Genomic DNA, 12,555 nt, shown 5'->3' on the forward strand with positions numbered 1-12,555 from the left:
TGGCTTTCCACTGCAGGAAGTCAAGGCCTTCAGCTCACCTTGGTAAGTCATCAGCCATTACAGACTTTAGTTCCCAGAAGCTTGCACCAAGCAGCTGCATATTCATGAGACTCCTGTATCCTCAGCACCAAGGTCACAGCCTGGAAAGTGCAGAAATGCTATTCCCTGGGGACAAAGAGCCAGGGCAATAGTTGCTTCTCTTTGCTGAAAGCTGTGAAGAGTCTGAAGTCTCTTTCCAGCCTCATTTGGGCAACTGAGCAATAAAGATCTCCTGATGAGGCCCTTGGAATGTAGTGTTCATACACTATGAGAGGAAGTGTTGCCTCACTTGTGTTTTATCTCAGAAAAGATTGCTAACATCATGGCTTAGTTTTTTGAAGGTGATTATTCCATGAGATTCTCTCTCAGACTGAGTGCAATTAGTGTCTTTGATAATTGCTAATTAGAGAACAGAGTTGGTGTTGTACAGTTCTGTCAGGACTCCAGGTAATTCTGTGGATGGCTGTTTGTTTATTTTTAGTCTACCCTGTACAGTTCTGTTATGAGTTTTGTATTTTCTTCCTTTGAAGTCATTAGATTTGTGACTATTTCCAACCCTGCTGCCTTGATGAACCTCCCTGGTTTTCTTGAGGCTGATCTGAGTTCTCAGAGGTCATATGTCAAGTCTGTCACTCAGCAGCTAGGGTATCCTATGATCTTTCTGAATCTTCAGAGGTAAGACACTCATCTCTCTAAGATTTATTAATGCAGCATCTATAAAGCATGTGAAGTAAATGCTCCTTATTCATAGCTCTGCAGTCTATTGAAATCATAATTAGTGCTGGGAAACTTAGTACTTATTGTTAGTCAATTGCTACCGCATAGATCACTGACTTAAGATTGTATATTCCCAGAACAAGAAAGTTGGCTCCTGGAGAGTAAATCAATGTTATAGCACAAAGTTAGGTCATTTAACCAGAGAAAATGAGGCAAATTGGGTAGTTTTTTTTTTTTTTTCCTTCTGACTATTAGTTAACCAATAATAGAAAGAAAAAAAAAATCACCCAGTGATTCAGGGAGTCAAACTTATGTATCCCCAACATGTAGTCTATTCCAGAAGCGAAACATTGCCCAGATCAGTAAAGGATTCCTGCATGAAGGGTCATTGTGTTCCTAGTGATTTGCAACTGTTTGTTTAACAGATTGTCACTCTTTCTATATAAATATTTAAAAAAACAAGAGTGACACAACCAAGTATTTTGTTGAGCTTAGGAGAAAAAAAGAATTTTAAATTTGTTAAACACTTTTTAAAGAAAATAAAGGAAGTACATTATACATACTCAAAATATATGAATTTCTTACATGCGATCTCTGGAGAATTTTTAGTAGACACTTAATTCAAACAAATTCGGTTGCAGACCCATGAATCTCCAGAAGCTCTAAACTGGAGATAAGAAAGGCAGCAAGTGTAGCCTAAAATTCCTTCAAATCCTTGCACTAATTGGCTTTTTATTATCAATAGATGCAAATAGGTATGTAGAACGTGGATGCTACCCTTGTGCAGAAAGAGTAATGCTAACCAAAGCCTTCAACTGGAGCCTTCCTGAGGGTGCTGCAGAGAGAGCACTACAGGATGACTGTGATACAGGGAGCAAATAGCATCAGGACAGATGGGCAGATGACATTCAAGATACAGTTCCATTTTATTTACAGAAATTTTTATGAAAATAAATTCTCAGGAAGTACTGGAAAACCAATACCTTGAAAAATTACAAGAGGAGACTCAGGAGCAGCAAGACCAGAGCCATAGGTTAGCAATTTTTTCTTTTTTCTTTTTTTTTTTTTTTTTTTTTGGTTTTCCAGCTGGCCTGGGGAGAAATGGTTGGGCACCAAGAAGGTGAATCTTTATAGTACCAAATAAAGAGCCAAGCCACGCCATAGAGGAAAAAGAATAAGCATGTATCTCTAAGTAATTTTTAACACACAATAGGAAATGTCAGTGTTATAAAGACAGTTTTTGTCTTCCAGCATCTTCCAGGTCTCTGTATTAGAGTTTCAGGAACACAACTATGGATGGCTGAAGAGGAAGTGTGACAATGTTGACACAGTGGGGAAGTATTTAGTCATCGCATTGTGAATGCTAGGGTTACTGAGGACTGTACCTGTGGCTGAAGAGAATCAACCCAGGGCCAAAATACTTGAGGAAGTAGAGCAGTATTCCTTGTTCATTGATACCTTTCCTATTCCTCTTCATTTCAGCCTCTGATTTTTTTTGATGTCTTTTTAAATCATTCCCTATACAAATCCTGTTGGTGAAATAAATCTTGAGTGGAGCCAAAAGTATTGTGTACCTTTAAAAACATTCATTTGTGGGAGACCAACCTTGCATGTGGCCAAGTCACTCCCCAGCTGGTGATGGAGGTTTTAGGCGGCAGATGTCCTTAGATGCCCCACCCTTCTTGGGTTCGAAGGATGGTGTCCTGCATGGGTGTGTCTTGGTGTAGCCCCAAGGGTGGAGCTATGCTCACCTGTCCCTTTGTAATATCACCCCTTGCCCTGTTTAGGATAGAATGTTCCATGGAAACACCTTTTGTGTATCCCGTTATTTTACTGTGCCCTTGGGTATGGCCTACCTAATGTCAGTCAACATGCTGACAGCGACATCATGAAGCTAGATGCAGCCCCCTGAAACCTGACCCCTTGCCTCATTTGAATAGCTTCTCCTCAATAAAAGAGGTCAGCACATGGGGGCTCAAGCTCTCTCTCTTGTCTCTCTTTCTGCAGACCCTTAAGGTCAGAGGAGCCGTCACAGCAACCTCAAAGAAAAAGGTATTTCTGTCTCTTATGTGGTTATTTCATGTAGCCCAGTTAGCCCAGTTCCCCTGGAGTGACCCCTGAGCATTTTAGTTGCGAACAGAAACCCAGCATTCATTAATTCTTAATTTATAACTGAAATTATAAACTCCAATATAAACACAAAATTGTACATTTATATGTAAGAATTTCTTTGCTGTTCAAATTTATGAAAGAACAAATGTTGAATAATTATGTTTTTAAAATTTCAACACATATTTCAATACATCTATGAAATATGTGTTGAAATTTCTGGTGCCTAGAGATAAGTTTGCAGCACATTTTAAAAAAGGAAAAAGGTGGTTGATACTGATTCTTTGCACATGCCTCAGCCACTGGTCCAGGGCTGGGTGGTGATGAATGAAGTTGGTGTGTTTGTAAGCTGGTGGTATTATCAGCAGAAGCAGAGGGCTTCTTTAACAGGGAGCCATCATGAGTAGTGCTGCTGTGCATTAGGGAGATGAGGAGTCCCATTCTAGATTCTCAGTTGTGGCCTAATGATGACAGCTGATGGGTTTGAAAGGACATGCTGAAAAGGACAAGCATCTTTTTAACTGATTTGATGTCACCTCCATTTTACCTCTCACCTTGCTTCTCTGTGGAGGGGGAATTCCCCCTTCCTACCTGTAAGCCATCCACTTTATAGTCACCATCACTCTCACCTAGACTGAGGATTGCCAGTGTCTTTAGCATCAAGGTGAGGACCTTAGAGTTGAGGTGGCCTCCTTCTCTATGGCTGAGTTATGGTGGCCCTGAGGAGGTGGTGCTGGAGGACTGAGATATGTTTGGTTGAAGAGTTAGGAGCCCAAATTCACCTGCAGCAGGAAGAAGGTTAATCTCCATAGTTTCCAAATAAAGAGCCAAGCCATTTAGTAGAAGAAAAGGCACAAACAAACATGTGTCCCTAAGAATTTTTAACACACAATAGGAAGTATCAATGTTACTTTAATGAAAAAAGAAAAGAAATCATATTTTGAATAATAACTTTTTTTTCATGGCATTTTATGATCTCAAACAGATTTAAGTTCAGTGTATAAATTAGTCTGATGATTATTTTGGTGACAATTGTATTTTGAATTCTATTTCCCAATAAATTCTATAATTGGAATCTTCAAGTAAAATCTGTATATATCATGCCTGAATGAGTAAAGACTCTTTGTTTATATTCTAATAAAAGAAAAAAAAAACAAGGTAACTTAAGTCTTAATATTAAAATTTTTTTAAACATTCAGAAGTCCATTAAAAACTATGCTATTGCAGAGTTAAAATGTGATCATTTCTAAAATAGTCTATATTTTACATAGAAGGGAGTAAAGGAATGATATGGGGAGGCAGGCAGTGGGGGGCCAAATAGGTCTCACCTTTATTATACTTGTCTCTCAGATGGAACCCCAGTGAAGTGGTAGGTTAGAAGAACCAATGAAATACACACTTACTGGGAAGCTTCCCTGCCTGATACTCAAAAGGGTACTTGTGAATTAGGGGGGGAACTGCATTGATTCTCAATATCACTGCAACTGTGATGCTGACTGGAATGAATGGTGATTTCCACATGCTTTCTCTGTGCAAATTGCAATGTTTTATTGCTTAAACTATGTGCCTTATGCAGATATTAGACAAGATAGTACAATAAGAAGAATAAAGAATTCTCCAAGAAGTTAAAGAATGAGCTTTTTTTGTATATGTTGTCATTTATCTGAGGCCTAAAATATCAAGATGGTTATTTCAATTTACCTATGAACAATTATGTCTATTTTATTTTTCTACTAAACAAAATCAAATACCAGATTAATGTTCTACATTCAGTGGAAATGAAATGTCAGCCTTCTTAAAGTTAAACTGAGTGTCCATGGCTGATCTTGAGTTGTTTTTTAACCCCGTAAATCCTTAAGTGACCACATGAGGGAAACTGGAAAAGTCCTTGGGTCCATAAAAGGGACATATAGAACTCAATATTCTCCCTATAGTTGTAGGTTTCAAAAGGCTACAAACCCAATGAAAAGGTGAATAAGGACAAATCTTCCAGTTAGTACATGAGATAGAAAAAATTAAGTCTGAAACCTCATGTCTATAGATGTGCCCTTACATAGATTTTTAATTCAAATTAGCAATACATAAATGGTCTTAGAATTAATTACCATGGCCACAGGTTGGTAGCACCAAAAGCTTGTCATAGAATTACAAAATATTCTTACTGAAGGTCTGCCCTCCTCCTTAGCGCAGCATCACAGGGTTCTCACAGATAAAATGTCTCCAAGTATAAGCTCACACTCCAGTATTACAAAACACAAAAGAAAGTGGGAGGGTAGAGAAACCACAAAGGGGAGATTGGAAACTTATTCTGGTAGCAGGAATTTTTCTGTGCTCCTTCCTAGTTTCTCATTTTAGGCTTATGACTCCATCAGTTCTCTCCTATCTTTCCTGCACCTGGTTTGTTTGTGGGAATTGCTAACAGCTGGCTTGTTGCATCCTCAGTACTTGTTGGCAAGCCTGGTTTTGCCCAAATGGGTCTTCATATCACTAGGACTTGTGCTGATAGACTGAATGCAAAGTTGAACACTGTCTGGATAACACTACTTTGCAGCACATGATGGTCCTTGATCACCATCAAATGCCAGATGTGACCAGTGGTACTGAGATGCTGTTAAATTGTTACCTGACAGGGGTCTGAAGAGGTCCCTCAGAAGAAGGGGACCTCAACCCAACCCTTATAGGTTCTTTGTTTATACCAGAGAAAAGAATTTCAGGATGTGTCAGAAAGAGTCATAAACAGAAATTATTTATTTGGGAAAGCAAGGAATACACACTTCTGCAGCACAAATCACGAGCAGGAACAAACTTTATTTCCAAACTCCACCAGCGCACTCCCTGGGAACTCTCCCGAACGCCACCCACCCACCTCCTCCAGGAACACACCACACACCAACTGGAACTCCCACCACTGGAACTTCACCAACCAACGTGAACTCTTCAGGAATCCCCACGAGAGCTCAACGGGAACTCCAGGGGAACTCAAAAGTCATCATCTTAATGGCTCGCTGGCATCATCTCTCAACCACTACTTCTGGCAAAAATGCCATGCGTCATCCCAACTCAGCTGTGGCCCTCAACACACTTCCAGGAACAGAGAATGTGGGCCATCTCAGGAATGGACATGCTTTTGGATCTTTTTTCACAGGAGACTTTGTAAACAGTAAATGTGAGAAGTAGGTGGGAGTGGTCCAGCCTGGTGAGCTCAAGGTTCTTAATCATGCAGAACAGGGTGCTTCACTATGGTCTAGTTGTCATGATCTTTAAATTGACAATATTTAGTCATAGATAATGTTTGGAACATATTCATATCATAGGTCTCTACATTTTTTTCTCTTGGCTTTATTTAGTCTAAAGAAAATATATTGTGTAACCTAGCAGTGCACATAGGCAGTAGTTATCTGGACATAAAATACTCCAAGATGTTAGGAACTTTAAACAAATTTATGTCCAGAGGAAAACAAACTTGGAGAGTTAAGATGATGATGTTCATGGAGCTTCTCATTTAAAGTTACAGTTTAACTCCCTTCCCTGTTCTTTTCCTTTCTACCTACGCTTCTTTCTTTTATCCTATTTCAGAACCACCTCTAACGGCTAAACCTTGAGTTGTTGGCCTTTGGTTCATTTGGTTCAAGGAGTAGTCTGTGAAAGAATGTATTACTGTCTTTTTCCTCCTGACATGTTCCTCTTTGTTGTTCTCAATTTATATACTCATGCTCTGCTGTCTTGGCACATACAGTGATCTTGTTATTGTAGGCATAACAAAAATGTAAAACCTAAGATCCATCTAACATTTTTGGGAGGACAGTACTAGAGATTGAACCCAGGCATGCTCTACTGCCAAACCGTAGCCCCCTCGTCCTTTTTATTTTTTTATTTCTTATTAAAGTCTTGTGAAGTTGCTTTAAGTTGCCGAGACTGGCCTGGAACTTGTGATCCTCCTCAGCTTTCTGGCTCCCTAGGGTTATAGGCATGTACCACTATGTCTGGCTCATCTAACTAATTTGACATTGTGAAATTGTAAAGTCTGTCCTGAAATCAAGCAGATCCTTTGTGCCAATTGTAGATGAAATGGGGCTTATTATAAAACTAAAATAAATTTGTCCTAAACCTGTCACTGTACTTGGGTAATAAAGTTTGTCCCAAAATGACCTCTGTACATGGTGTACTATAACAGACAAATAAACTATGACTCTACATAATGGCAGGAATTCGCTTGTAACCAAGCAACTAAGTCTCTGCCAATCACAGCAATGCAGCTTAGACAATCATGTGCTATGGACTAATCTGACCATGTGCATATGGTCAGAAATGCTGACTGCAGCCAATCAGATGATTTCTGTTATGGCACTTCCTTTTTTCTGGTGGTGAGTGTGATCTGCAGAGGTGGTAGGGTTAATCGTCTTGGGTCCCAAGTACAACCTTGTGCTAGAACCGTTTTTTCTTTTCTTTGTCTTTCTTTAGGCAAGCTTTGCCAAATTAAGTTTTCTCAGTTTTTCTTCAAACAATTCCCATCTAGGAACCAGCTGTGAGAACCAGCCTGTGTTCCTTCTGGCATTTGGGAGAAAAACACTATTTTCTGACCATCTTTGAGCCATCTGGGAGTAGAGAGCTGTAGTACCTAGAAGCAAGAAGAGGCTGCCTTTGGAATAACTGCTTTCCCACCACAGGGTCCAAAGTTAGACCACAGCTTGAGAGCCCTGGGGTGGGGAAAGAGAGGGTGACAGCAAGGGTACTACTTGATGAGGTGATCCAGGTGGGAAACTGTGAGGACCAGCCAGAGGAATTACAAGAGCGAGGCCCAGGAAACCCCAGGGAATGCCCATGAAGGAATCCCCTCTGAACGCATGTCTAGTTCAGATAGAATCCTTGTGGGCACAGGGAAGAGCAGCACCCATCAAGTGATATTTTCTTGCTCTTTTACTCCAGGGTAGATGCTGGACTTGATGTGGTCAGAGATAAGATCACTAGGCCTGTCTGTCAAAAGGGGTAGATGTACCAAATGCGAAGGGAGAAGTTATCTGTGGTTTGTTGGACTGGCTCTGCAGGATTCCAGTAAGTCTGGCTGTTCCTGAGAAAGAAACTCTGTGTTTCAATGCAGTGTCTTGTTTTGACTATGAACCTGGGACTGGCAGAGTAATTACTGCAACCAGACCTCATTCTGCCCCTGGAGAGAACTAGTGAATTTTTCCTTATCTGAACATAAGCAGTTAAGCCATGGGGTCCCTAGATTTCACCCAAGGGCTGGAGTAGGTGTGCCTATGCAGTGTGGAGAGAACAAAGTCAGTTTTGAAGAACTCTGTGAGTGCAGCTTGTTCACAGTCAAAATAGCAGTAACTGGGATTACAGAAAACAGTCCTTTAACACCAAAGTAAATTAGTAGAAACATGGTAAATATCATGTTCAAAAAACAATTTGAAATATTACTTGAAAGAATATTCCTTTTTTTCTCAGAAATGTAAATCTCTAGTGTGTATTAAACTTTAGCTTTTGTGCTAGAAAGTGAATTGCTTAATTCTGGAAACAATATATCACAATTGTGTGTACTTTATTTAACAAGTGTTGGCAATCATGCAGTAAAAATAAAAACAATTATAATATAAAAGTTATCCAGTTAAGTTGGTAATACTAGTAAAATAAAAATTAAAACTGATAATATCAAAATCATCTAGTAGGAATTATGCATTTTAATATTTTAACTTGTTTCCTCTTCATTACAATATTATTAACATTCATTCTCATTTTAGGAAGTGATGTTTGGAGACACTGAGTGACTTGCCTAAGTCATAGACCTAGAATGTGGAAAGTTTCACTCCAGGGACCACAGCATACAAAAGAAATTTGTGCACCTTATGAAGTTTTTCTTGATGTTGGAGATAGGTATGTAAAGTGTTCCTAGCAACAGATTATGGCAGGAATATAGAAGGGTGGTGGGATGGGCTTGCTTGCAAAGTTTCAGTAGGATTCCTGAGCCAAGAGATGTCTGTCTGGTCAAATGGTTGTTGGCATCAAATAGTAGAGATTGTGACAACATGAGGGAGCAGATGGCAGCAATTTCCAGTACTGGACAAAGGCGGGAAGGAAGAGCTGTAGACATAATGAGAGTGAATGAGGGTGAGAAAAGCAATTGCACAAAAATGATCAGACTGCAGGGCTGTGCCAGCCATGTTCCCTAGAGAGAGCTTAGCATTTTCTAATCCCTATTCACTGTGGCTGGCACAACATTATTTTATAGATTTCTGGACGTTAGATTCACCTGTGTGGTTTGCGTAACTGTGGTTCCACAGGAGTGAGAAGCATGGGCTATGTGTTTATGGGGAGATGGAGGTTCTGATCAGGATACCCTAGCCCAGGGAGGGGCGCCCTAGCAGACCTCTGAGTAGTCACCTGTTTGGAATATACAGCAATCCATATTGGCCCTGGAAATAATTACAATTGATTGTGTTACAAGAATGGTTATGAATGTGACCAACCTTAGAGAACACAGGGGGAAGCCACTGGAACTGTGTGGAGTTGGATGTGTCATACTGTTTACATGGTGAGAAGGACAGAAAGTATAGCTGTGTCTGGGAAAACTTGGAGGAACTTCTTCCTGTGCGAGTTATTTATAAGTAAAAGTGCTTGACATTGTCAACAGCATTGTAGTCTATGAAGGGGAATTTTTCCAAGAGATAACAATGTAGAATGCCTCCCTGGACAAGGCTGATGGCAAGAGAAGGGCCAGAAGCTTGTCCCCTCCTGCTTCTGACTGGTCCTTTGACTTTACTGTCTGGGGCACTTGTCCCCTCAGGAGCCTTGTTGTACCTTTTCAACTCTCTCCCACCCAGAATTTGCCACTTGGGTCCATGAGGACCCAGAAGTGCTTGACCCAGGACCATTTTTGCTTTCACTCTGGAAAGGAGAGTGAAAGGCTCAGAAGAGGCCTGTGGTGATTGTACCCATACCCTGAGGGCTGCTCAGTTCCAGGTACAGGGAGTATCTTGATAGGCATTGAAATAGAACTCATGCCATGTTTTCTGGCTCAGTGGTGCCTCCTGGAGCAGGACTGCCCACCAGGGAATAAATGAGACCCATGGAGCAGTGCCCATTGCTCACTATATGTAGGGCACATCATGGAGCACTATGGAGAAATGGATCCTCATCTCTCTGCTTTGGCAATTTTCTGCTTTCCCAAGTGGACAGGCTGTGAGAAGAGGAAATCTGGACTGGAATCAGAGCGAGGCCCAGAAGGGACCAGTCCTGACCTGTCCCCCTACCCAGGAAACTCCCAAATTTTGAACAGGTCACTTTCCCTTGTGGGAACATATCCTGTCTGATTGCCTTTCCCCCTGGAAATCTATGGGACAAGCAAGGACTAGAGCCAGGAGACTTGTTCTTGTGACCCCAGGCTGGCTCCTTGGCCCTTTTAAGTCCCGATTTCTTCCAGGTAACATAAGTAGAGCTTATATGTATGTGTAAAGGTCACTAGGCTTCAAGTCATAACCTGAGTGCCCTGGTCTTGGCTTTTCTACAATTGTCAACTCATCTTTTCTGGAATTCAAGAGACAGTGTTGTACAGGCTTATTAATATACCCTTCAGAAATCTATCATCTCTGCTTGAAGAATTTGCTTCCTTTTGCATTTGTGTCAGAGTTAAAGGGGCTTCTCCAGGCCTGTAGTCTGGGAACCAGGGCAGAGAGAGGCCTAGGGTGGAATGGGGTGAACAACTTAGTCTCTGCTGTCCCCTTCCTCTAAGCTGGTGGTTGGTACTGAGAGGGCATGGGCTTCTTGTCTGTGGCACCACTTAAGATGACCCCATGCCACTCTACCTTCTTCCTTGGCTAAAACATGTAATATTTTTCTCAAACATTTCACTCTGAACTCATCATGCCAAACCACTGGAGAGTTACTGCACAAATAGTTCTGTCCAGAAGGGGACACAGGGCTGTTGACCCCTTCCCTATGACTCAACATGGCATAGACAGAAGCCACTACCTCTAATGAGGAAAAAAAAGTGAATTAGAAAGCAGTAGACATATCAATAGGAAGAAGCCATTAGCACACAAAGAATGTACATGAGACAAAATAGTCATTCTCTGTATGGATTGATTTTTTTTTTTTTCCCAGAAAGAAAACTTTTCTTTCTTACCATGTAAACTAAAAAAACATGGTATGTTTGATCAGATAAAACCTTTTTGAAGACAGCATGTTGGTAATGATGGAGGTGACCTGAGATGCCTGCCCTCTTGGCCTAAGCTGGCAGGGACTAGCTGGTGGTACAGGCTCCCTGAGCAGCAAGGCCTGATTGCTCTCCTTGTCTCTGATACATCTGTTATTATTAGGAAGGCTGTGGCCCTTGAGGCTGCATGGTTACTACAGGCCATATGACTCATCATTCTCTTTTGATTTGTGTAGGAGGGAACCGTCTGGTGACAAGATTGCCTACCACAAGGGTCTGGGGTTCCGCTTCAGGTCAGTTTAACTCTGGTGAACCACCTCCATGCTGATGCCCCATCTTGTCCATCAGGATCCATTGAATAACTGTCATGATGTTCTGGGCTTCGGCCATCTCATTATCCATTCACAGTCTGCTTGTGACTGATCCCTGGATCTGGGCAGTGGCAAGGAATCTTCCTGCCCTCTGCCTTTTTTATTAGAGTGTAGTGACTGCAGAAAGTGAGTCTTCCTTTTCTCAATATAGCCTTCTAAAGGGTCTAACGTTTCTCTGGCAGGGAGGGGAGGGACTTTCCTCTCAGGAGGCTCCTCCTTCTCCACCTCTGTCTTCTTGGGACTGGGGCTGTTCTTTGATTTCCAGCATTGCCATACCAGAACAGGGATCTCCTGAGGCCATAACTCCACTCTCCTCCCATGGCTCATACCTGGCCTCTATCAAGCCTGGACTGGGCTTGAGGCTGTCCCTTGCATATCTTGTGATAATCTTGCTGTGCTGGGTTCTGCCTGAGAGACTTTAAGTGTAAGACTGAGAAGGCAGGGGGTCCTCCTGTGTAGCTGGAGGGACCACTGAGGGCTCATGGCCTCAGTGGGATTCCTGTCCTGGACTTGTGCATCTCTGCAGGTGAGGGACCAGGGAGGGGACTCTGCAGGGTGGGAACTGACAATTTTTAAATCACCTTCTCTCCTGGACCTTTCCAAGGAAGTCCTTCTGGGAAACTGGTAACCTTGGCAATAGAGTTGGACCTGGAGTCACAGGGGACCAAGAGAAAGTCTGATTGCGTAAGAGGCAAGGGTGGTCTCTCACCAAGTCATGAGTCATGGGATCAAGTGCCTGGAGGTGTGGACTCAACCTGTGTCTCACTCAAGACCTCATAATATTTGTTTCTAGCATCAAGAGAGTTCCCAGATCAAGGAAGGAAAGATTCTGGGAGATGTTCATCTGAGATTGGTGATCCTTGGAGTATGCTAGATTGCTGGGATTTTTTTCTTCTTTGTGGGTGTTGGACTTTGGGGAAGCATACTTGGCATCAAGACAGGATCCACACACATATGTGGGGATTATGCCCTCATTGATCTACATCAACTTTCTGCTCAGATGATCTTGCAGGCTTTTTTCCAGAAGTTTCTTGTTTGAACCCATAGATATGTCACTTCTTAAGTCTCACTTCCCTGGCCTCATCAAGTCACTTCCTGAATCCTCCTTTTCATTTTCCAGAACTTTTACTGAGGTGCCTCTTGAATTCCAGGATAGATCTTCCG

This window comes from Callospermophilus lateralis, chromosome 17 (assembly GCF_048772815.1).
Source record: "Callospermophilus lateralis isolate mCalLat2 chromosome 17, mCalLat2.hap1, whole genome shotgun sequence".
Lineage (NCBI taxonomy): Eukaryota > Metazoa > Chordata > Mammalia > Rodentia > Sciuridae > Callospermophilus > Callospermophilus lateralis.